We start from the raw sequence: 25,096 nt of genomic DNA on the forward strand, positions 1-25,096 counted from the left end.
TTAAACTAGTTAGCATGTGCATGGAACTAGAGAAATGTACTTTGCCCTCAATGTTTAAGGAGTTACATAAGTCTTTAGATTATATTGTGTGCTGCTAAGAAATAGTATGTACTACAACTGGGGATTTGAGGGACAAAGTAATTGTATTGTACAGGGGTTCAGTTTTGTTTCTATTAATGTTCTTTGGCTGAAAGTTCAAGGCTGGGATATCATCGATGGGACTACGGAGAATTCTGTTTATGGGTGATTGGGCTTCCACTGTAACTTTACCCTGTCCTCTTTCTTTGCATTTTTGTTGTCATAATTAAAAAAAAAAAAAAAACTAAAATAAAATGCCGGGCCGGTGAGGTGGCGCTAGAGGCAAAGTGTCTGTCTTGCAAGCGCTAGGCAAGGAAAGATCTCAACTGCAGTTCAATCCCTCCCGGCATCCCATATGGTCCCCCCAAGCCAGGGGCAATTTCTGAGCGCTTAGCCAGGAGTAACCCCTGAGCACCAAATGGGTGTGGCCCAAAAAACCAAAAAAAAAAAAAATATATATATATATATATATATATATATATATATAGGAGAATTGTGGGGGGGGGGGTTAGTCAGTCTAGATGGAAATGGTTTGAGGGCATATGGGGAAACTCTGTCCTAAGAACGGAAAAAAAGGATTGGGGTCCATGCTCGCATGTTAGAGCTTTACACTCTGGCACCCCATAACATCACCCCCAAATATTGCTGGGATGGCCTCAACCAAAGCAAGAATGTTGTTTTGGGCCAGAGCAATAGCACAGCAGGAAAGGCACTTGCCTTGCATGCAGTCAACTTTTTTTTTTTTTTTTTGGTTTTTGGGCCACACCTGGCGGTGCTCAGGAGTTACTCCTGGCTGTTTGCTCAGAAATAGCCTCCTGGCAGGCACGGGGAACCATATGGGACACCGGGATTCGAACCAACCAACTTTGGTCCTGGATCGGCTGCTTGCAAGGCAAACGCCGCTGTGCTATCTCTCCGGGTCCGCAGTCAACTTTTGAGTTTGATCTCCGACAGTCCCTATGGTCCCCGGAGTTTGCCAGGAGTGATTCCTGAGTGCAGAGCCAGGAAGTAACCTCTAAGTGCTGTGGTGTGGTCCAAAAACATAAAACAACAAAGAATGTTGCTTTACAGCATAAGATCTGGAGTCAGTCAGGTAGACCCTGCAGCGTTCAGGCAGTGGACTTGGACATTCCCCTCTGGAAACACCACTGTAATAATAGTTAAACCTGGACTTGTCCCTGAACAAGCCCCTTGAATATGTCCCCTTGTCATGCTGGGTATAAAAGGAAAAACTTGGACAGTTGCAGGTCCAGGAGAGAGACCAGTTCAGCACCTGCTAGTTCCCAGGGGGCCAGAGATAAAGCATCTGAGAGATGTTGCCTGTTTTGTATCTATTCCTTTCTCTTTCTTTTTTGAACCCGAGCTTCCCCTGGCCACCTCTGATTGGTGAATTTTTAATATCTCTCTCCTTTTCTTTCAGAAACCCCATGGGGCACAGCAACAGGCCTCAAATTCCAAGAGGCTGACTCAGGATGGACCTGGGTTTGATCCCCAGCATCCCTTGAGCTTGCCAGGAGCAATTTCTGAGCACAGAGCCAGGTGTAATCCCTGAGCACCGCCAGGTGTGGCCCAAAAAGCAAAAAAACAAAAAACAAAAAAAAAAAATGGCTGGGGGCGGGGGAAAAATAAGTCGGGCAGCTGCTACATGTTGGTGTCCCTGGGTGGGCACAAGACCCCACCCGACAGCCAGGCTCCTCAGGCCCCTACAAGCCTTGCAGTACCTGGGCCCTGGCACCGTGGGCCTATGCAGAGCATAGCTCTGCAGCCCTTCACCCTTGCAGTAGCAGAGAAGCTGGAGACTTGCAGCTTACTGCAAGTAACCTGCAATGAGGGATTTCTACAAAGTTCTACAAAACTGCAAAATAGGGCCCGGAGAGATAGCACAGCGGCGTTTGCCTTGCAAGCAGCCGATTCAGGACCAAAGGTGGTTGGTTCGAATCCCGGTGTCCCATATGGTCCCCCGTGCCTGCCAGGAGCTATTTCTGAGCAGACAGCCAGTAGGAACCCCTGAGCACCGCCAGGTGTGGCCCAAAAACAAAAACAAAAACAAAAACAAAAAACTGCAAAATATATTTTTCTTTTATATTTTATTAAAAATATATAAATTTATATATTATATTTTACTTTTATTTTATAGATATATATCTTACATCTAATATTTTTATATAAGTAAACATATTTCTATTGAGTTGAGGGTATGGCTCAAAGGGTTGGAACACAGGCCCCACAGGGATAAGGCCCTGAGTTTGATCTCTGATACTGCATATTCCACAGTAACTGCCTGGGGTGGGGACCCCATGGAGGGCCTGAGAACCCCTGAGGTAGACCCAGTAGCATTGCTGGGCTTTGAGCGCTACAGCAGGGGACAACGCATTATGCCTGCATCCACCTGAGTGTGGTCCCAGAATTTTCCAAAAAGGATGTGTTGGGGGGATACCTGGGGTGGGTTCAGTAGAAGGGTCCCAGCCTTCCCTGCAGGATTCTCCCCAACTCCAACCAACCTTATTCAGAGGGAGCCCCAGCACTGCCATTGAAGTACCTAGCACAAGTAAGATTCCCCCAGCACACCCCAAGATAACAGCAGAAGCAACAACAGCTGAGGGAGGAGGGTGAAAAAGTAGCAGAGAGGAGATGTTTTCAAGGAAAGATGGAGTCGAGAGTGAAGAGAGTGTAGGGACTCAGAAGAGAGATGGGTTCATTGCCAAGACACAGCGGTTACAGGGGAAATCATGAATCCATTAGTACTCTTTGGGGTCCCAACTGTTTTCTTGTTTTCCAGCAGCTAAATCACTTTTCCTCTTCACTTCTCTATTTGTAAGTGGGTCTGATCATACTTTTTCACCCTGAGCTATGTGAGGATTCAACGAAAGTAATTCAAAAGCATCTGAAGAGGGCCCAAGGATAGGTCAGGAGGAGGCAGTTGTCTTGCACGGGAGTGAGGTGGGGGGCCCACCAGATTCCAGGCCACTGACAGCTGTGTAGGAAATGGACTATCTATGTGTTTGCCCTCTGGGGCACACACAATTGCCCAAGGACAAGCTTCTTGGAACAAGTCCCCACTGTGAAGGGACCTGTGAGGAAACTGGAAAGGAAGGGCCCAGGATGGCTGGTATCCAGGCCTGGCCTCAACTCCCACAGCTCTCAGAAGAGAGAAAAGTTCAAGGATGCTGACACCACAGCTACCGTGTGCAGCTTCAGAGAGCCAGAGTGTGTGTGATCTCAGGTAGCCAAGGCCTGTGTTGTAGAATTAAAATAAAAAATAATAAGGAGATTCACATGTTGGGTGAGGGTGCCCCAGGCATGGGGCCTGATGAAGAAGGGTAGCAGTGGTGGAGAAATAATACACAGCAGTCAGAAAAAACAGGCACATGAAAAAAATGCTCCTCATCACTGATCATCAGGGAGATGCAAATCAAAACAACGATGAGATACCATCTCACACCACAGAGATTGGCACACATCACAAAGAATGAGAACTATCAGTGCTGGTGGGGATGTGGAGAGAAAGGAACTCTTATCCACTGTTGGTGGGAATGCTGTCTAGTCCAACCTTAATGGAAAGCGATATGGAGATTCCTCCAAAAACTGGAAATTGAGCTCCCATTCGACCCAGCTATTCCACTTCTAGGAATATACCCTAAGAACACAAGAATACAATACAAAAACCCCTTCCTTACACCTATATTTATTGCAGCACTATTCACAATAGCCAGGCTCTGGAAACAACCAAGATGCCCTTCACTAGATGAATGGCTAAAGAAATTGTGGTACATATACACAATGGAATATTATGCAGCCATCAGGAGAGATGAAGTCATAGTATTTTCCAATACACGGGTGTACATGGAGTCTATCATGCTGAGTGAAATAAGTCAAAGGGAGAGAGAGAGAGAGAGAGAGAGAGAGAGAGAGAGAGAGAGAGAGAGAGAGAGACGCAGAATAGTCTCACTCATCTATGGGTTTTAAGAAAAATAAAAGTCATTGTTGTAACAATCCTTTGAGACAATGAGAGGAGGGCTGGAACTTCCAGCTCACTTCATGAAGCTCACTACAAAGAGTGGTGAGTGCAGTTAAAGAAATAACTATACTGAGAACTACCATAATCATGTGAATGAATGAGGGAATTGGAAAGCCTGTCTAGAGTACAGGTGGGAGTGGGGTGGGATGAAGGGAGATTTGGGACATTGGTGGTGGGAATGTTGCACTGGTGAAGGGGGGGGTGTTCTTTACATGACTGAAACATAATCACAATCATATTTGTAATCAAGATGTTTAAATATGGGGCCGGGAAGGTGGCGCTAGAGGTAAGGTGTCTGCCTTACAAGCGCTAGCGTAGGACAGACCGCGGTTCGATCCCCCGGCGTCCCATATGGTCTCCCCAAGCCAGGGGCGATTTCTGAGCTCATAGCCAGGAGTAACCCCTGAGCGTCAAACGGGTGTGGCCCAAAAACCAAAAAAAAAAGGGGGGGGCCCAGAGAGATAGCACAGCGGTGTTTGCCTTGCAAGCAGCCGATCCAGGACCAAAGGTGGTTGGTTCGAATCCCAGTGTCCCATATGGTCCCCCGTGCCTGCCAGGAGCAATTTCTGAGCAGACAGCCAGAAGTAACCCCTGAGCACCGCCAGGTGTGGCCCAAAAACCAAAAAAAAAAAAAGATGTTTAAATAAAGAAAAAAAAAGATATTCATCAGAGTCAGCTTGCTTTTATTCTTTGGCCCTATTCGCCATTTGCTTTCTTCACAAGTGTTTTCTCTGCTAAGCTTTTTGCTCTCGCTCTCGCTCTCTCTCCCTCCTCTTTCTTCTCTTCTGTCCTCTCTCCCTTCTCTTTTCTTCTCTCTTCTCTCTCTCTCTCTCTCTCTCTCTCTCTCTCTCTCTCTCTCTCTCTCTCTCCCTCCCTCCCTCCCTCCCTCCCTCCCTGTCACCCTCTCCCTTTGCTACTTCTCTCTCACCTCCCCCCAACCAAACTTTTTTTTTTCAGGCCACACCCATTTGATGCTCAGGGGTTACTCCTGACTAAGTGCTCAGAAATTGCCCCTGGATCGAACCGCGATCGAGATCTTTCCTTGCCTAGCACTTGCAAGGCAGACACCTTACCTCTAGCGCCACCTCGCCGGCCCCATTTTATCAGACTTTTTAATTCTTTATTTAAAACAGCCTGCCCCATCTCAGGTGGGCTGGACTGATCATCCAGATAGGATTAGCATCTCAACAGAAACTTTAGGGGGGCTGGAGGGATAGCATGGAGGTAAGGCATTTGCCTTGCATGCAGAAGGTCGACGGTTCAAATCCCGGCATCCCATATGGTCCCCTGGGCCTACCAGGAGCAATTTCTGAGCATAGAGCTAGGAGTGACCCCTGAGCACTGCTGGGTGCGACAAAAAAAAAAAAAAACTTTAGGTAAAAGGGGTTTAGGGGAAGGGTTACATTGTACACCTCAAAGATTCAGAGCTGGGCCGGAGAGATAGCACAGCGGTGTTTGCGGCGTTTGCCTTGCAAGCAGCCAATCCAGGACCTAAGGTGGTTGGTTCGAATCCCAGTGTCCCATATGGTCCCCCGTGCCTGCCAGGAGCTATTTCTGAGCAGACAGCCAGGAGTAACCCCTGAGCACCGCCGGGTGTGGCCCAAAAGCCAAAAAAAAAAAAAAAAAGATTCAGATACTTTTCAACTTCAGAGAGCCAGGGCACATGTGCCACCCCACCCACAAAGGGAACTATTACTGTAAGAGTCATTTTTGTTCCAGTGTGCTTCATAATAAAGTAACATAACCTCCACCATTTTGTGCCTGCTAAGGGGGCAGGTGGGGTGGAAGATGGCAGCACTGGTGAAGGAAAGGTCCCATGAGTCTATGCTGTCTTCAGGTCTGTTCCTTGGACATGCAGCTATGGTGGCAGATACCACAGCCCACATCATTCAACACCACAGTACCTTCCCATACCTCCTCATCTCTAGACACCACCCAACCAGTATGATCCACATGCCAAGGTCCCCAATAATGAAGGGGAAGCAGAGTAAGTACATTAGCACTCCTCCAGATAAAACACAACGCTTTGGGAAGAGAGAGCTTTGGGGGAACACAGATTGGATGTCGGGGAGTATGGCAGCCCTCTTGCAACCATGAGAATAAACTTCTTAGCGACAAAGGAGGGAAGATACAGATTTTGAATCTCAGCTTCGCCGCTCCCCCCTCCCCCCAGAGATCTTGCTAGAAGCTCTGGGAAGCCGTGTCTAGTCCTGAATGCGTAGGTTGATCCAATCCCACCCATATGCATCATTGTCTTTTCGTCTCGGGGCCATGCACTGTGGATGGGAAATGAAGATTTGTTGATTTAATCAATCCTCCCCTTACAAGCACTGAAGGTGGAGAAACCAGAAGGAGCAAACTCGGAGCTTGCACCATGCAGCTGGGAGACCTGGGTCTCTGTACAGTTAGAAAGCTTGTCGCATCAAAAATCCATGGCTTCTCACTATGAAGTTTCATGAGATTATGAGGTTCAATGGACAGTTGGACTCCACCAACAGGCCTGGGCATAGCTATCTCTTTTTTTTTTTTTTTTTCCTGGTTTTTGGGCCACACCCGGCAGTGCTCAGGGGTTACTCCTGGCTGTCTGCTCAGAAATAGCTCCCAGCAGGCACGGGGGACCATATGGGACACCGGGATTCGAACCAACCACCTTTGGTCCTGGATCGGCTGCTTGCAAGGCAAACACCACTGTGCTATCTCTCCGGGCCCGGGCATAGCTATCTCAATGCAGGGCTTCTGTCTGTTCCTTTGAGACATGGAGGAGTAGTCCCACCCGGTGGCACTCAGGGGTTACTCCTGGCTATGTGCTCAGAAATCACTCCCAGCAGCCTTGGGGGACCATATAGGATGCTGCGATTCGAACCATCATCCATCCTGGGTCGGCTCGGCTACATGCAAGGCAAAGGCCTTACTGCTGTGCTATCTCTCTGGCGGGCTTAGGCGTTCTTCAGGGCCTCTGGGGTATTAGGCGTTTGGAATGAAAAGGCCCAGGAACCCTCTGATCAGATTTTCCCTCTAATGGAAGCTGGAACTGTTCAGTTAGTGGAGAAACTCTTTCCAGATCCGAATTTTATTTTTAAATCCCTTGGCATGGGCCAGACTGGATACCTTACATGTTTGCCTTACATGCAAACAACCCAGGTTCTATCCCTATCATCCCAGAGGTCCCCTAGGCACCACCAGGAGTGATTCCTGAGTGTTGAGCCAGGAATAATCCCTGTGTGTCACCAAGTGTCCCCTATCCAAAAAAGGAGGCATCAGGGGCTGAAACGATACACAGAGGAGAGGACATTTGCCCTGCATGTAGCCAACCTGGGTTTGATCCTTGGCATCCCATATAGTCTCCAAAGCATCGCCAGGAGAGATTTCCAAGTTCAGAGCCAGTAGGAATTCTGGAACACCACTGAGTGTGGCCCAAAAACAAAGACAAAGAGGAATCATGATGTCCTTCTGCAATTGGCTTGTCTCACTCATAATCATGTTTTCAGAGTATATCCAATGTTACCCTTCCCCCAATTTCCTGCCTATCTTACCTGAATAGTGAGACCCTCCCACTGCTGGGAGGGGTCTGTGGTTGGTAATTTAAGTGGCCTGGGGGAGGAGTGAAGAAAAAGCAGCAGGAAGAGACATTCAGGAGAGGGGGGGGAGGGAGGGGGGGAGAGAGAGAGAGAGAGACATTCAGGAGAGGAGGGGGAGGGAGGGGGGGAGAGAGAGAGAGAGAGAGAGAGAGAGAGAGAGAGAGAGAGAGATCAGAGACAGCATGGATGCAGAGGAGCAGAAAAGAGGCTGTTTAGCTTAGAAGCCACGTGAAATATGCACATGGCAGTTAGGGCCTTTATAAAGCTGGATGTCTCCTAAAACTTCAGTTGACTGCTGTGGATCATTTCCTCACCATTATCCTGAACCTACCAACCTTCCAGGCCATAGGGGCTGCAGGCACAGGACCAGGCCAAGAAAGGCCTCATCCATACTCTATCCATGCACCATCCAGGACTATATAATTAATAAACAATGCAACAATTCATATTCCCGAAAATGATGGCACTTCTTTCTTTTAGAACACTGACTAATAATCTGCTATCTGTCTAGGAAGTTTTCACCTTCCTGGTCCATTCATCCGACCCCATGTCATGGGGGGAGGCAGCATCCGTGTCTTGCCTGTTGAGAATCTGTGTGGAAGCAAAGTAGATCTGATACTTCCATGTTGCAGATGGCCTGAGAAGTCCCAAGTGGCCGAGGACATGTGTAAAATAAAAATCCACGAGTTGAGAGACTGCCCCAGGCACCGTATTTCTCAACTCCACGCAGCTGGGCCTGAAAAGCAGGGCAAAGAAATAATACATCAAGTAGTCAGGAAAGGATGTTCATAGCATTTGTGGCCTTTTACCTTGTGCTTCTGCCTGAGCTCCAAGCCAAAACTCCTCTTTATTATCCAGATCAAAATCCACAGGGTGGGGCAGGGCAGAGTGGTCCAGGTGGGCTTTTCCATATCAAAGGAAGAGGTTTTATAAAGGAGGAAGTTGAGGGAGCATCTCTGTTTGGGGTTGGGTGTCCTCTTATAGGCATGAATGGACAGTACAAAGCTATCAAAGAGAAGAACCAGGGGGCTGGAGAGATAACACGGAGGTAGGGCATTTGCCTTGCATGCAGAAGAATGGTGGTTCGAATCCCGGCATCCTATATGGTCCCCCAAGCCAAAAAAAAGGAGAGAAATCAGAACCCAAATCCAGATTTCTCTTCAAGATAAAGAAGAAGGAATGTGGGGCTGGAGAGATAGCATGAAGGTAAGGCATTTGCCTTTCATGCAAAAAATCATTGGTTTGAATCCGGCATCCTATATGGTCCCCTGAGCCTGCCAGGAGCAATTTCTGAGCATGGAGCCAGGAGTAACCCCTGAGTGCTGCCGGGTGTGACCCAAAAACCAAAAAAATAAGAGGAGGAGGAGGAGGAGGAGGAGGAGAAGAAGAAGAAGAAGAAGAAGAAGAAGAAGAAGAAGAAGAAGAAGAGGAGGAGGAGGAGGAGGAGGAGGAGGAGGAGGAGGAGAAGAAGAAGAAGAAGAAGAAGAAGAAGAAGAAGAAGAGGAGGAGGAGGAGGAGAAACAGAAGAAGAAGAGGAGAAGGAGAAGAAACAGAAGAAGAAGAAGAAGAAGAAGAAGAAGAAGAAGAAGAAGAAGAAGAAGAAGAAGAAGAAGAAGAAGAAGAAGAAGAAGAAGAAGAAGAAATGCACTCAAAGTCAGCTCTACATGGAGCATATTATGCTGAATGAAATGAGTCAGAGGGAGAGAGGTAGACATAGAATGATCATACTCATTTGTGGGATTTTTTTTTTAAGTATAGTATGGTATTAATATCCCGACAATAGATATAGGGCCAGGAGGACCAGTTCATGATAGGAAATTTGTCACAAAGAGTGGGGAGTGAAGGGGCCGGGAAGGTGGCGCTAGAGGTAAGGTGTCTGCCTTGCAAGCGCTAGCGTAGGACGGACCGAGATTCGATCCCCCGGTGTCCCATATGGTCCTCCCAAGCCAGGGGCGATTTCTGAGCGCATAGCCAGGAGTAACCCCTGAGCGTCAAATGGGTGTGGCCCCCCCCAAAAAAAAAAAAAAAAAAAACAAGAGTGGGGAATGAAGTTAGGGCAGAGAAGGAACCACTAGGACAATGAGACTTAGAAATGATCTCTTTGGACAAGAACTGAGTGCTGAAGGAGGAAGTGATAGGCATGACACCCCTTCAGTAACAATACTGCAAGCTAGTGTCTAAAAGGAAAAGAGAGAGGGAAAAAATAATGTCTGTCATGGGGCAGACAAGGGAGAGGGTAAGGGGGAAAGCATGAGGGAAACAGAGGACATTGGTGGCAAGAAATATGCACTGGTGAAGGGTGTTGAGTACTCTATGACTGAAACTCAATCATGAATAATTGTATATCTCACTGAAATTTAATTAAGAATTAATTTATAGGGGCCGGGCGGTGGCGCTAAAGGTAAGGTGCCTGCCTTACCTGCGCTACCCTAGGACGGACCACGGTTCGATCCCACGGTGTCCCATATGGTCCCCCAAGCCAGGAGCGACTTCTGAGCGCATAGCCAGGAGTAACCCCTGAGCGTCACCGGGTGTGGCCCAAAAAAACCAAAAAAAAAAAAAAAAAGAATTAATTTATAAAAATAAACATGGACCAGAGCTGTAGTGCAGCAGTAGGGTACTTGCCTTGCACGCAGCTGACCCAGGACGGACCTCTCTTCAATCCTCGGCATCCCATATGGTCCCCCAAGCCAGGAGTGATTTCTGAGCACAAAGAAGTAACCCCTGAGCGTCACCAGGTGTGGCCCAAACCTACCCCCCAAAAATAAATAGAATAAGCATCAAAAAAAAAAAAAAGAACAGAAAAAAAAATGTGTTTTTTCTTTTTTTTAAAAAAGACATCCAAGGGGCCTGAGAGATAGCATAGGAGGTAGGGCATTTGCCTTGCATGCAGAAGGATGGTGGCCTGAATCCCAGCATCCCATATGGTCCCCCAAGTCTGCCAGGAGCAATTTCTGAGCAAAGAGCCAGGAGGAACCCCTGAGTGCTGCCGGGTGTGACCCAAAAAGATTGGCCTGAGTTGACTTTGACTCTGGTCAATTGACTCTGGTCTTTGACTCTGGGTCAGAGTCTGGGTTCACCAGGCAGAAGGCAAAAAAAAACACAGCCAAGGGGCCGAGAAGGTGGCGCTAGAGGTAAGGTGTCTGCCTTGCAAGCGCTATCGTAGGACGGACCTTGGTTCGATCCCCCGGCGTCCCATATGGTCCCCCCAAGCCAGGGGTGATTTCTGAGCGCATAGCCAGGAGTAACCCCTGAGTGTCAAACGGGTGTGGCCCAAAAAAACAAACAAACAACAAAAAAAACCAAAACAGCCAAACCCAAGAAGTCCTTCCCTTTCCTTCCTGAAAGAGGAGACCTGAGGGAATTGTGCCTGAGAAACAGGGCACAGTGAGGCTGCAGGATGCCAGCCTACTCATGCTATCTCCCCTCCCTGTGGGCTATGGTTGCCACACGCAGACAGGATGTCGGGGAGCTGAGCCACAAAGCTGCTCACATCAGGAGATAAAAAAGAGGAAGTTTCGTCATTCCCACTCTACCTCTGTGCAGGGTCTGAACTGTGAAGAGCCTCCCCACTGGAACTGAGCGCTCCTTGACCCCTGCTGACGTGAGCACATTGCCTACCTCCCTCCCTCCCTTGCCCTGACCCTGGAGTTATGTTGGGAAACACTTTCCAGTGCCGGAAAGTATTTTGCTTCTCTACAACAGCCCAGGGAATCGGGCGTCTAGACACAAGCTAGACAAACTCGGCTCACTCAGCCTTAGTAGATGCTTGAAGTGGAAAACACAGAGAGAAAGAGAGAGAGACACAGAGAGAGACAGAGACAGAGAGAAACAGAGAGACAGAGACAGACAGAGACAGAGACAGAGGCATACACAGAAAGACACACACACACACACACACACACAGGGACCAAAGTGATAGCACAGCCATAGGGTGTCTGCCTTGCAAGCAGCTCACCCTATATGGTCCCCCAAGCCTGCCAAGAGTGATTTCTGAGCACAGAGCCAGGAGTAATCTCCTGAGCACCACCAGGTGTTGGCCCAAAACACAAAAACAAAACAACAACAAACCAAAAAAGCAGACACATGCACACAGAGAAAGACACACACATTCAAAGAAACACACACATACATAGAAGCCAGAGTGATGGTACAATAGGGAGGGGACTTAGCTTACACAGCAGTTGACCTGGGTTTATAATCCCCAGAGCACTCTGTGCTCGGAGTGATCTCTGAGTGCAGAACAGGAGTAACCCCTGAGCATGGCCAGGTGTTCAGGTGTTTCCCCAAAACCAAAAATAAATAAAATTAATTTTAATTTATCTTTAAATAATTTTTTTTTTTGCTTTTGGGGCCACACCCGGTGGTGCTCAGGGGTTACTCCTGGCTGTCTGCTCAGAAATAGCTCCTGGCAGGCACAGGGGACCATATGGGACACCGGGATTCGAACCAACCACCTTTGGTCCTGGATCGGCTGCTTGCAAGGCAAACGCCGCTGTGCTATCTCTCCAGGCCCTTTAAATAATTTTTTAAATTTTAATTTTTTTTTTTTTTTGTGGTTTTTGGGTCACACCCGGCAGTGCTCAGGGGTTACTCCTGGCTCCATGCTCAGAAATTGCTCCTGGCAGGCACAGGGGACCATATGGGGTGCTGGGATTCGAACCGATGACCTCTTGCATGAAAGGCAAACGCTTTACCTCCATGCTATCTCTCCAGCCCCAAATTTTAATTTAAATAATAATCATTTTTTATTTTGGGGCCACACCCAGCAGTGCTCAGGGGTTACTCCTGGCTTTATACTCAGAAATTACTCCTTGTAGGCTCAGGGGACCATATGGGATGCCGAGGATCGAACCCAGGTCCATCCTGGGTCAGCCATATGTGAGGCAAATGCCCTAACGTTGTGCTATTTCTCCAGCCCCCTAAAAAATAATTTCTAATGTGCTCCAAATCTCAGCAAAAATTGGAACTTGAGAGGCTGGAGAGAGAACAGAGATTAAGGCTAGACCCTTGTTTGCAGTCAACCCTGCATCTATCCCTGACCACACATACAAGCCCCTGAGCACAGAGCCAGGAGTAAGCCCTGAGCACTGCTGGGTGTGACCCATCCTCTACCCCAAAGAAATCAGGGTTTGAGTGCAAGCACCAATGCCTGAGCCTTTGTGCCTATATTACCTGCTACGCCTAGAAATGATTGCTGACTCTGGTCAGCTAATCTGGGTCCCTTCAAATGCTGCACCCCTCCTTTCCAGAGACCCACTCCAAACACATACACCCCATCTGGAGGGGACAACATGACACACCCCTGTCCCCCCTGACCCCAGCATGAAGCCCAGCACCCCAACTACTTCCTCCCCCTCCTCTTTCTCCCCCTCTTACTCCTCCTCTTCCCATACCCCTCCTCTGCGCCTCCTCCAAGTCTTTCCCCAGCTGAGAAAGAAGAAATTGAAAGTTGTTTTTTGCACAAGCTTCCCTTTTCTGCCTGAGGCTGAAATTCCCTTCCCTAGAACCAGCAACCCAAGTAAGGCCAAAAAGAAAAATCGATAAGTGTCGAGCTGGCCCCAGGGGCTAAAGCTGACTGAGGGGGTGCTGGCTGGTACCCCTGGACAGAAGGAACAGACGTCAAGAACAAAAGAGAAGCCTGGGACACATGCATCACTGCTGTGGAGGGTTGGGGGTGTGGGATAAGGGGTTCATGAAGGAATCAACAAGGGCTGCCAGGAAGAGAGCCAAGAAGCAGAAGGGCCAGGATGGGAGAGAGGTGGGGTGACAGGGCTGTCCCCTGAGTGGCCGCCTGTTCTGGTCACTGCCAGCCCCACCAGGCACTTGACATGCTCCGTGTTCCCCGCAGGGAATAGCGGGTTTGCAAGGGGAGAGAGAAACGGGCGAGCCTGGGAGAGAGAGAGAACCAAACAGAGCCTCCTTCTCGCCGCAGCCCCTCTAGACTTTTAAGTGCATCTTTCCCAGCTGTGGAGTCCTTTTGGTGTGAGAGTCCCCGCCCCCTCCAGAGGCCCCCCTGCACCCCGTTACACTTTCCCCACACCCTCTGTCACTGCTGATGGCTGCAGCCTCTGGACTGAGCAGAATCAGTGGAGACTGGAGACTGGACTAGAGCTAAAAGAGAGCATCAGGAGAGATAGCATAGAGATAGGATGTTTGCCTTGCATGCAGAAGGACGGTGGTTCGAATCCAGGCATCCCATATGGTCCCCCCAGCCTGCCAGGAGTAACCCCTGAGCGCTGCTGGGTGTGACCCAAAAACCAAAAAAAAAAAAAAAAAAAAAAAAGAGGGCATCAGAGTGGCAGGGGGAAAGTGACTATAAAACAGCCACTACTGGGGCTGGAGTAGTGGCACAAGTGGTAGGGTGTTTGCCTTGCACACATTAACCTAGGACAGACTGAAGTTCGATACCCCAACGTCCCACATGGTCCCCCAGGAGCGATTCCTGAGTGTATAGCCAGGAGTAACCCCTGGGCATCACTGAGTATGGTCCAAAAACAAAAGCAAACAAACAAAAACAGCCACCACCAGGGTCTGAGCCACACCAGGCACCTTTGGAGCAGAGATGAGGGGTCCTGAGCTCACCACAGCAGAGAGTCAGGCTCAGTCACAGTCTCAGAAATATTTACAAGGTGACCGGCATGGCCCGCCTGCCTGCCTTGGTTGGTATTTGCTCCTGGATACCTCCTTTAGCCCTGGATTCCTCTGCCCCATCTCAACGCCACCTCTGCTCTGCAGTAGCAATCTGGATCCTTGTCCCCCTCTCCAGGTCTGCTCCTGGGGGGAATCCAGCCTATCTTTGACCCTATTTGCACACAGCCTGACTCCAAAGAGTGAGAGAGCTCACACATCCTCATAGTTCCAAAGACTTTTCAGCCTCAGGCTCAACTGAGCTGGTCCCCTCCTCAAACCAGTGTAAGTTGGGGCCAGAGCAACAGCACAACAGGGAGGGCCTTTGCCTTGCAGTCGGGCAAGCCAGGTTTGATCCCCGACATCCCAGAGGGTCCCCCAAGCACCACCAGGACTGATTACTGAGCACGGAGACAGGTGTACTGTGGCCCCCAAACCCCAAATGAGTGCAAGCAAACAGATTTGAGTCCCTGAGTCACTGTAGGTAGATCTGCCCGGACAAGGCCAGTCTTGGTCCCTAGAGTTAAGGAGGCAGGAAAGCCCTGTGCAAGGCTGGGAGCAGGTAGTGGATGGTAGGAACCCCATCCGGCTGGTTCTGAGTCCAGCCTCACCCCCTCACACAGACACTGATCTCCAAGAAGCTCACCTCTGAAAGAGGAGCCCCCCCCCCACCTCCACAGGAACCAACTTCGGCACTGTATTGATCGGGTTCAGCTTGCAAAAAAATGTTTTCAAAGATCAAAGGAGCAGATGCCGCCAGAGCAGCAATAACCAACTTCCTTTGTGAGATCTAAAGGCTCAGAGAGAAAATGAGCACAGTGGGAGTGAGAGAGGGAACCAACAGCGAGGACCGGGAACAGGAGCAAAGAGGTGAAGCCAGGTCTCTCCTGGCCTGGCATTGTTGTTTAGTTCCATCATCCATAAATTGAGGGGGACCCCCGACATCCTTGGGACCCCTGCACTCTGGCTCTCGGGCCCTCTCGTTGGCTAAAGAGCACACTGGCATGCAGCCTGAATTGTGTTATTTTGTTTTACTGATTATTTGGTGGAGAGAGGACAGTACTGAGCTTTAAGCTCAGGATCTCACGCCTGCAAAGCAAGTAAGAGCAGCATCCTGGCCCAAGGAAGAAGTAAAACATAGGAAACACTATTTTGAGGCCTGAGCAATAGCACCATGGACAGGGCATTTGCCTTGAACGCATGTTGCCACAGCCGACCCGGGTTTGAACCCCGGCATCCCATATGGCCCACCAAGCCTGCCAAGAGTGATTTCTGAGTGCAGAGCCAGGAGTAAACCCTGAACGACACCGGGTGTGACCCAAAAACTAAAAATAGAAAAAGAAAACAGCGAGCAGAAGAAAAATGGAGGGGTCGGGCGGTGGCGCTGGAGGTAAGGTGCCTGTCTTACCTGCGCTAGCCTTGGACGGACCGCGGTTCGATCCCCCGGCATCCCATATGGTCCCCCAAGCCAGGAGCGACTTCTGAGCGCATAGCCAGGAGTAACCCCTGAGCGTCACCGGGTGTGGCCCAAAAACCAAAAAAAAAAAAAAGAAGAAAAATGGAGATGACGTGTGACAGCTAGAAAGATGTTTTTCTCCTAGAGACATGCATAGGCGACAGCAGCACCACTTGGCTAAGCTCCTCTCAAAGAGGACAAGAGGCTTCCGTGAGTGGCAGGAGCCTGGGGTATCCTTGACAACGGGCAACAGCGCCCCTAGGGGTGCCCCAGGAGGTGCCTGCAAAGCCTGGGTACCTGGCCACAGCCATGCCTTGCAAATGAGGGCTTGGTGAGCCCCTCTGAAAGAAAAAGGGGTTTCAGGGCTACCCATAGAAAAGCACTTGCCTTGCAGGTGTGAGGTTCTGGGTTTGTTCCTGGTCCCAGGAAAGAGGGTTTTCAGGCTGAGGGGGTTCACCTTTGCAGGCATTTAACTGCAGTTTTAGTATGCCATATGAAGATGTCCTAAAAAAAAATAGTGTTTTGTATTCCCCCACTCTGAAGTAAGATAATTTCCTCCATGCATATTACTTACAATGTCTCTTATTTCTTACAGAATTTTCCTACACAGATAGCCCAAGATAGCACAGCAGATAAAGTGCTTGCCATGGGGCCTGGAGAGATAGCACAGCGGCGTTTGCCTTGCAAGCAGCCGATCCAGGACCAAAAGGTGGTTGGTTCGAATCCCGGTGTCCCATATGGTCCCCCGTGCCTGCCAGGAGCTATTTCTGAGCAGACAGCCAGGAGGAACCCCTGAGCACTGCCGGGTGTGTCCCAAAAACCAAAAAAAAAAAAAAAAAAAAAGTGCTTGCCTTGCACACAGCTGATCTGAGTTCGATCCCTGGCATCCAAAATGGTCCCAGGAGCACTACCAGGAGTGATTCGTGAGTGCAGAGCAAGGAGTAACCCCTGAGCATCACCAGATGTGGCCCCAAATCAAAACAATAATATCTTAAGATACCTTTGGGTGGGGGTCATAAATGGTGGCACTCAGGGGATATTCCTGGCTCTGCACTCAGAAATTACTCCTGACATGAGGGCTGGAGAGATAACAAGTGGTAGGGCATGTGCCTTGCATGCAGCTGACATGGGACTGGACCCAAGTTTGACCCCCGGCATCCCATATGATCCCCCGAACCTGCCAAAAGCAATTTCTGAGTGCAAAGCCTGGAGTAACCCCTGAGCACAGCCAGGTGTGGCCCACAAACAAAAGAAAAAGAAAAAGAGAGCCCGGAGAGATAGCACAGTGGTGTTTGCCATGCAAGCAGCCGATCCAGGACCAAAGGTAGTTGGTTCAAATCCCGGTGTCCCATATGGTCCCCCGTGCCTGCCAGGAGCTATTTCTGAGCAGACAGCCAGGAGTAACCCCTGAGCACCGCCGGGTGTGGCCCAAAAACAAAAACAATAAAAAAGAATTCTATATCTGGGCCCGGAGAGATAGCATAGCGGCGTTTGCCTTGCAAGCAGCCGATCCAGCACCAAAAGTGGTTGGTTCGAATCCCGGTGTCCCATATGGTCCCCTGTGCCTGAGCACCGCCGGGTGTGGCAAAGGAAGGAAGGAAGGAAGGAAGGAAGGAAGGAAGGAAAGGAAGGAAGGAAGGAAGAAGGAAGGAAGGAAGAAGGAAGGAAGGAAGGAGGAGGAAGGAAGGAAGGAAGGAAGGAGGGAAGGAGAGGAGAGAAGAAGAAAGAAAGAAAGAAAGAAAGAAAGAAAGAGAAAGAAAGAAAGAAAGAAGAAAGAAAGAAAGAAAGAAGAAAGAGAAAGAAAGAAAAAGAAAAAAGAAAGAGAAAGAAAAAAGAAAGAAGAAAGAAACGAAGAAAGAAAGAAAGAAAGAAATTACTACTAATTACTATCCTTACTGGATGCTGGAGATTGAATCTGGTTTGGCTGCATGCAAGGTAAATGCCAACTCGCTGTGCTTTCTGTCTAGCTCCTAACATACCTTATTAGTATGATGTTCTCTGTGCAGCTTAGAAATCACATTCTCAGGCCCTAACCTGCATGTTCTTTTTTTGTTTGTTTGTTTTTTATTTTTTGTTTTTGAGCCACACCTGGTGACACTCAGGGGTTACTCCTGACTATGTGCTCAGAAATCGCTCCTGCTTGGAGGGCCATAGGGGATGCTGGGGGATCGAACCACAGTCTGCCCTCCGCTGCGCTACTGCTCCAACCTCATGCATTTTCTTTTTTTTTTTTTTTTTTTTTTTTTGGTTTTTGGGCCACACCCGGTAACGCTCAGGGGTTACTCTTGGCTATGTGCTCAGAAGTTGCTCCTGGCTTGGGGGACCATATGGGACACCGGGGGATCGAACCGCGGTCCGTCCAAGACTAACGCAGGAAAGGCAGGCACCTTACCTTTAGCGCCACCGCCCGGCCCCAACATTTTCTTTTTTAATCTAACAAAGCGTCTTTATAAAATGAGTGAACTTAACAGGTCCTTATGACACCAGGCGCTGTGAGCTCACCTCCAAGACACATTCATGACAACCCGCATTCTATCTCACTGGCCTCCCACACTTCACAGCGGGGGACTGTCACCCAAACCTGGAAAATAAGGCAGTCGAGTTTCAGAGACACCTGAACCTCGTCCAAGGCTCTGGCTTGCACAGCTGCCCCCAAATAAAAGTGCTGAATGAGTATAGGTGACAGATCAGTGCTGGAGCCGGTTTGTTGTTGTTGTTTTTTTTTTAATCCAGCTTTGTCACAATAGAAGACACATGAGCAGGAGGAATGACTACTGATGAGACAATCACTGGATTTGCAGCCACTGCTGTTCATAGAGAGGCAGCGGGCAGACTGATTGCCTGCTTCCCACACTCTCCCAGGGGAGGGGGGGAGAACTCTGTGTCAACCAGGACAAAATCTTTCCAGGGCAGACACGAGTGACCTTTGCAAAGGGCACACTCCTGAATCCCCAAGTTACTAGCTATCAACCTGACAGCAATTCCTTGCAAACTGGTTCCTTCTTACCCTCCTGTCACTTACTTGGTCAGTCTGCCCTGGCCGCATGCACGACTCATCATTAACGAGACCTGGAACCACGGACACTCTGGCTGATGAGAATCAGTCTGCAACCTTGTGTCACCAAGGAAAGTGGTCCTAAGGGGACACTCAGAGGATAATCATGCCTGGGGTGCCCCGAAGGGCCTTTCACTCTGCAGATTGGCACTGCCAGCCAGTAGTTGTAGTCTGAGCACAGAAGACTTCTGTGCCAGAGACACAAGGCCGCAGAGTGGTTTGTGAAATAGCTCAAGTGCCCACTCGAAAGCCTTCAAGGTCTGTGCAGGAAGAACGGCTGTTTGGTTGCTTTTCTGAATCTGCTGCCATTTTATTTTGCTTTCCTTCTCCTCCCCTCCCTTTCCCTTTCCTTCCTTTCTTCCTTTTGTTGATGTTGTCTTGTTGCCAAGTCTGGGAGTCACGCCCTGGATTGTGGAGCTTGCTGAAGGAAGGGGCGTGAGCAAGGATCATAACACACTGGGCAAGTGGGGTGGTTCAGGCACCAAACTCCAGATCTTTCATACTACTCTGAGCATTCTGGATGGGACTCTAGGTAAAACCTGGCACATAGGCACCTACTAGCCACCAGGGGGCGACAAAGTCTTTCCTGGCAGGCTCAAGGGACCCTATGGGTGAAAGATAAAAGAAATAAAATAATTTTTCTCTGCAGCTTCCCGAGGACTCGCCCCTGACCAAAAGATACATTTTAACTATTGAGCTTCAGAGGACCCCACCCCTTCCTTAATCCCAAGAATTTGCCCTTGACAGTTTAACTTTTGCAAACTTTATGACTTGTGGTTATCTAAATCTTGCAAAAAATGTAACAGAGCAAATGCCAAGTGTCACGTCTCTTTTTTTTTTTTTTTGGTTTTTGGGCCACACCCTGTGACGCTCAGGGGTTACTCCTGGCTATGCGCTCAGAAGTTGCTCCTGGCTTCTTGGGGGACCATATGGGACGAACCGCGGTCCGTCCTAGGCTAGCGCAGGCAAGGCAGGCACCTTACCTCCAGCGCCACCGCCCGGCCCCGTAAAGTCTTGTTAAATCTGGTTCCAGGCTCTCTCATCCTCTGGGGGAGCCCCTGCATTTTTGTACAAATAAAAAAAAAACTTGCTTTTGCATGGTCTCTGCCTCTTGGAGTCATTAGAGGGGTGCGTGTGGAATTCCTGACCTTATCATGGGATGCTGAAGATCGAACCTGGGTTCGTTCCAGGTCGGCCACGTGCAAGGCAAACACCCTACCGCTGTGCTCTCACTCTGGGCCCTGACTTATTTTCAAAGGGTTACTCCTCCTGTTTTAGTCTTATCAGACTGAAGACCAAAACCCCAGGAATCTGACCACCACCTTCCTCCAGGCCTTCCCAGACCTTCCTGTATACTCTGATGCCCCTGCCCAAAGCCCAGAGTTAACTACAGAGGAAAGGATTAAAATATCCCCTGAGGGCCTTGCACACAGCCAACACAGGACAGACCTCGGTCCAAATCCCGGCATCCCATATGGTCTCCAGAGCCTGCCAGGAGTGACTTCTGAGCACAGAGCCAGGAGTAACCCCTGAGCACTGGCGGGTGTGACCCAAAAACTAAACAAAGATACTAAAAACTAAAGATACTAAAAAACTAAACTAAGATACACAGACAGATCTCCACGAACAATCCTGGGAGTCCAGGAAACACTTGAATTTCAAACTTTTTAAACAGGGGGCCAGTTCACTGTCCCTCAGACCCTTGGAGGGTCTGACTCTAGTAAAAACAAAACTTATGAACGAATTCTTAAGCACACTGCATATATCTTATTTTGCAATGAAGAAACAAAACAGATACAAATACAATATGTGGCCCGTGGGCCATAGTTTGAGGACCACTGAGTCTTGAAATATTCAAAGAATGCCAATTGAGGAGATATGGGGCAGCGTGTGCATGATTGTCAGTGTGTGCAAGCAAGCTCATTATACCTGAGCTCCCATGTGCTACCAACGTCATACTCTATTTGCATCTGATTTCATGTCCTGCATTCCCCTGATGCTAAAGTCCTGACAAGGGGGTGAGTTAATTAAATCACTGTCCACTACCATGTTAACGACTGGTTAACTGAAAGGATAACAATAATTAACAGGAAGCATGCTAAGGGATAGTCTGGAATTCTATTACCCAGGTCTGAATTCCAAGCCTTGCCACTCAGTAGTTAGGTGAGCTTAAGTGAGCCAGCAGCCCAGCAGTCCCGGTAAGGGGCCAGGGGCGCCCCTCGCAGGCCACAAGAAATCCAGGCCTAACCCTCAACCCCAAGCAGGACGCAGGCGCAGACCGGGACGCGGGGCGTGGCCACGAGGAGGTGCGTGATGACGGACGCCGGAAAGGGCGGGACTACGCTTGCGCAAACGAGAGAAAATAGGGCCGCGCCTGCGCACACCGGGGAAAACAGGGCCGAGCCTGCGCAGAGGGCCCAACATGGCGGCCCCCAGCGCTTCGCAGTGAACGGGTTGGGTAGGAGTCCCGGCTGCAGCCGACGACGAGCAGATCCCGTTAGGTGAGGCGCCCCGACGAGCTCGGTAGGGCACGAAGGTTCTGCAGACGAACCTGGCCTTGAAGTCCCGGCCCCTATAGATCGGGGTCCCCACTCTCCACCACAGGTCCTTCCCCCTTCGCTGCAAAGGTGTTTGTTGGAGGCCTCTGGGTTTCCGCCTGGGGAAGGAAGGACGGACGTGCCCTGGTTGCTGCCTGTTGAGGGGGCAGTGTTAGTATTAGTGCTCAGAGGAGGGGCAACAGGAACATGAGGAGCCCCCTCCCTACACACACAGACACCTTTGCAGCCACACACACACACACACACACACACACACACACACACACTCTTGCAGCCTCCCGGTCTTTTACCCCACTCATCCCCCTTTGCACACACACACACACACACACACACACACACTTGCAACCTCCCGGTCTTTTACCCCACTCATCCCCCTTTGCACGCACACACACACACACACACACACACACTTGCAACCTCCGGTCTTTTACCCCACTCATCCCCCTTTGCACACACACACACACACACACACTTGCAACCTCCCGGTCTTTTACCCCACTCATCCCCCTTTGCACACACACACACACACACACACACACACACACACACACACTTGCAACCTCCCGGTCTTTTACCCCACTCATCCCCGTGCCCTGGCACCCGATGGAAGCTAAGGATGGAGGAAGTGGATAGTTTCTGCATCTGGTCCTATTCCTGGGATGCACCAAGGTCACTTTCAGAGCTCGCCCTGCAGGAAGGACCCTTCTCCCCTCTGCCTCAACTCTCCTTCCCCTAACCCAGTGGTCGGCAACCTGCGACGAGCCACATGCAGCTTTTTACACTTTTTAATGCGGCTCTTCTGTGTGCCAGGCGGCCGCTCCAGGAGTCAGGACTCTGCTCCTAGCCTCTGTCAGTGCGCACCCTGTGTGGCTCTCAAAATAAATTTCAATCGTGGTTTTGGCGAGATTTGGCTCAGTTGAGAAAAAAGGTTGCCGACCACTGCACCAGCTGACTAGGGAGAAGCTCCGTGGGCCCACACACACCACCACATTCAGTGGTGGCTGTGCATCTATGGAGAAATTTGTGCCTTATGGTCCCTCGTCCCAATAATTTGTTCAGATTTCAAGTCACCCTAACTGCCAGGGAAGTCTGTATTATGGTTTATTGAGCATCATGTGTGGACCCCGACGAGCTCTTTTTATCAACAGCCCCACAGTCCCACCTCCCTGAGATTTGGAGAAAGTGTGTGTCCTGGGGTATCTGGGCAATCTGCTTTTTTTTTTTTAAATAGATAGTTTAGCTGGTAATTTGGAAAGTGAGTTTGGTTTTTCCTTTTGTCCACAAATAGGAAAATGTTTGCACTCACTTGGAAAGAGCAAGTGAGGCTTTTGTCTTCCTGTTTCACCACAGTGTCTCCATATCTCCCCCTCATCTGTCTTGTTGATTTTGCTTTCAAGCCAACCCTGTTTTATGGTGATATTTAGTTGTTTAATTACAAAGGAAGCTTAGGATCTCGGAAGATGACCCCAGGTTTCATCCCCAGTCTTGCATGACTCAGTGGCCTCCACACCACAGGGCCCAAGCCCTAACTGCACTGCCAGACCAAACATTCCAAAAGCAGATTCCAAGCCCCTTCTTCTCCACCATCACTATTTTAGTTATTGTTTTGGAGCTACACCAGCAATGCTCAGAGCTAATTCCTGCCTCTGTGTTTATTGACCACTTGTGCTCAGGTGACTATGTAGGATGCTGGGGATCTAACCCTGGGCCACATGCAAGGCAAATACCCTGTCTGTACCCAAAGCCCCTATTTTATTTATTTATTTATTGAATTTCTTTTTTTTAAAGCCTCTATTTTTATTTTTTTAACTATCTTTATTTAAACACCGTGATTACAAATATAATTGTAGTTGTATGATTATAGTCATGTAAAGAGCACCCCCCCCTTCACCAGTGCAGGAATCCCACCACCAATTTCCCAGATCTACCTACTCCCCACCCCACCCACACCTGTACTCGAGACAGGCTTTCTTTTTCCCTCATTCATTCACATTGTTATGATAGTTTTCAGTGTAGTTATTTCTCTAACTGCACTTATCACTCTGTGTGGTGAGCTTCATGTCATTAGCTGCACCTACGTGGGAAGATGGGGGGAAGTAAGGTGCAACCCTCGGTGAGGGACCCCCGACCCGCGGGGGTGTGGGAATGAGGGTCACTAGTAATTTGTGGGTTCACTCGAGCAGATCCGATCTGTGAAATAAACTTGAGAGGTTAGTAAGAAAGACCCTTAAGGCAACTCACGCTGTTCAAAAGGGATTTATTGCCCGGGGAGATCAGCTTTTAAAGGCAAAATATGTCATAGAGGGTGTTACAAGTTTCCACCAATTACAATTGCAAGCACTCATTAGCATAAGCTGAGGGTAGGTAATAGGGAGGGCTAAAGAGGTAGACCTGAGCACATGTTTGTACTGAAAGCACGAGTTTATACTGAAAGCACAAGATCCAAACAGAGTCTTATAAATTTTACTCAGCAAGCATAAATAAAACATCAGCTGTAAACACATTAATCTTTTGCTAACACAAAGGCAAGTTGCTCTATATGGGTAATTTTCTCTCTGGCTGGGTATATTGGGCTGCTTTGAATTATTATAGTGTTTGTCTATTTCCTTTGTCCTCAGGGCATGGGTGCCTCTGGTCACATGGGTAACAAGGTCAGGGATTTCTGAGACACCCTTTTGTTCTAGGTTCCATCAGCTCGGCTCCCCACAGTAAGGGTTGGGACTGAGGCAGTAAAATATTAGAAATGAGCTTTGTAGGGCAGTATCAAGGTCCCAATACAAGATGGATATTATGGATATATAAAATATATGCATGCAATACTATCAATATGAAAACAAAGAGAAAAAATTTCCAGTGACTGTCCCAACATAAACCAGTGCTAGAACAGCCCGCCCTCCTCCCATTAGTGTAGGGAGAGGTAGGGGGAAAGCCTGTTGATCCCTATAGAGTCCACCTAGACCGGCACCAAGGGAAGGCCTGAAGTCCAGGGGAGAAAAACCCTATACCTGGCAAGAGCTGATCTCCAGCATTAAGGAGGAAACCAGAAGCCAGATGTCTGCCCACCCTCCTCCCCATGCACCTCCCCCCTGGAGTACTGAGGGTGGGGGGAAGCCTGAGGACTAAGAGTCCACCTGAACCCACTTCTGGCCATCTGAGCTGGCACCCAGGGAAGGCCTGGAGTCGGGTAAAAAGACAAGGAGGGCTGGGGGCCTGCCAAGCCTCCCAACACTCCCCAGGCTAGGGAGAAAAAAGCCTCTATTTTTAAAAGATGAAGATAAGACCAGGGTTAAGGCCCATCCTGGTGTAATCCTCCACTCCCTTTGGTCATCCCCCCCCCCCCCCAGATGCCTCCAGAAGTAATCCCTAAACACTGCTGAGTGTGACCCATAAACAAAAATTTAAGGTGATATGTGGAAAGCTGGGATCAACTTCTAGAATGTAGAAGGGAAATTTTTGTAAGTGTAAAGCATCAAGGGTGATTGAATGCTGATTTAGGAAAGACTAAATTCTAAATCTACTTAGGGAGCAAACTGACCAGGCTGGGTATTAAATGATAGAAAGGGACCAAAACTATATTGTGGTCCTTTGGCTCCAGGGAAGCGTGTTTTCTGGAGACCAGCACTGAAAGAGAATTTCCCAATGACATGTGCTTCTGACAATGACCACACTCTCCATTCAGGGAAGGAAAGCCAGCTGGAAGACAGGTAGGGGTGTGGCTGACAG

The 25,096-nt window shown here is 49.1% G+C and overlaps 1 protein-coding gene across 2 annotated transcripts in view; it reads right to left on the reverse strand.

The window, feature by feature from the left end:
* Positions 1-25,096, reverse strand: part of CARHSP1 (calcium regulated heat stable protein 1) — a 1,067,514-nt gene that overhangs the window by 932,400 nt on the left and 110,018 nt on the right. The window lies entirely within an intron of this gene.

The sequence above is a fragment of the Suncus etruscus genome, chromosome 2 (genome assembly GCF_024139225.1).
Source record: "Suncus etruscus isolate mSunEtr1 chromosome 2, mSunEtr1.pri.cur, whole genome shotgun sequence".
Lineage (NCBI taxonomy): Eukaryota > Metazoa > Chordata > Mammalia > Eulipotyphla > Soricidae > Suncus > Suncus etruscus.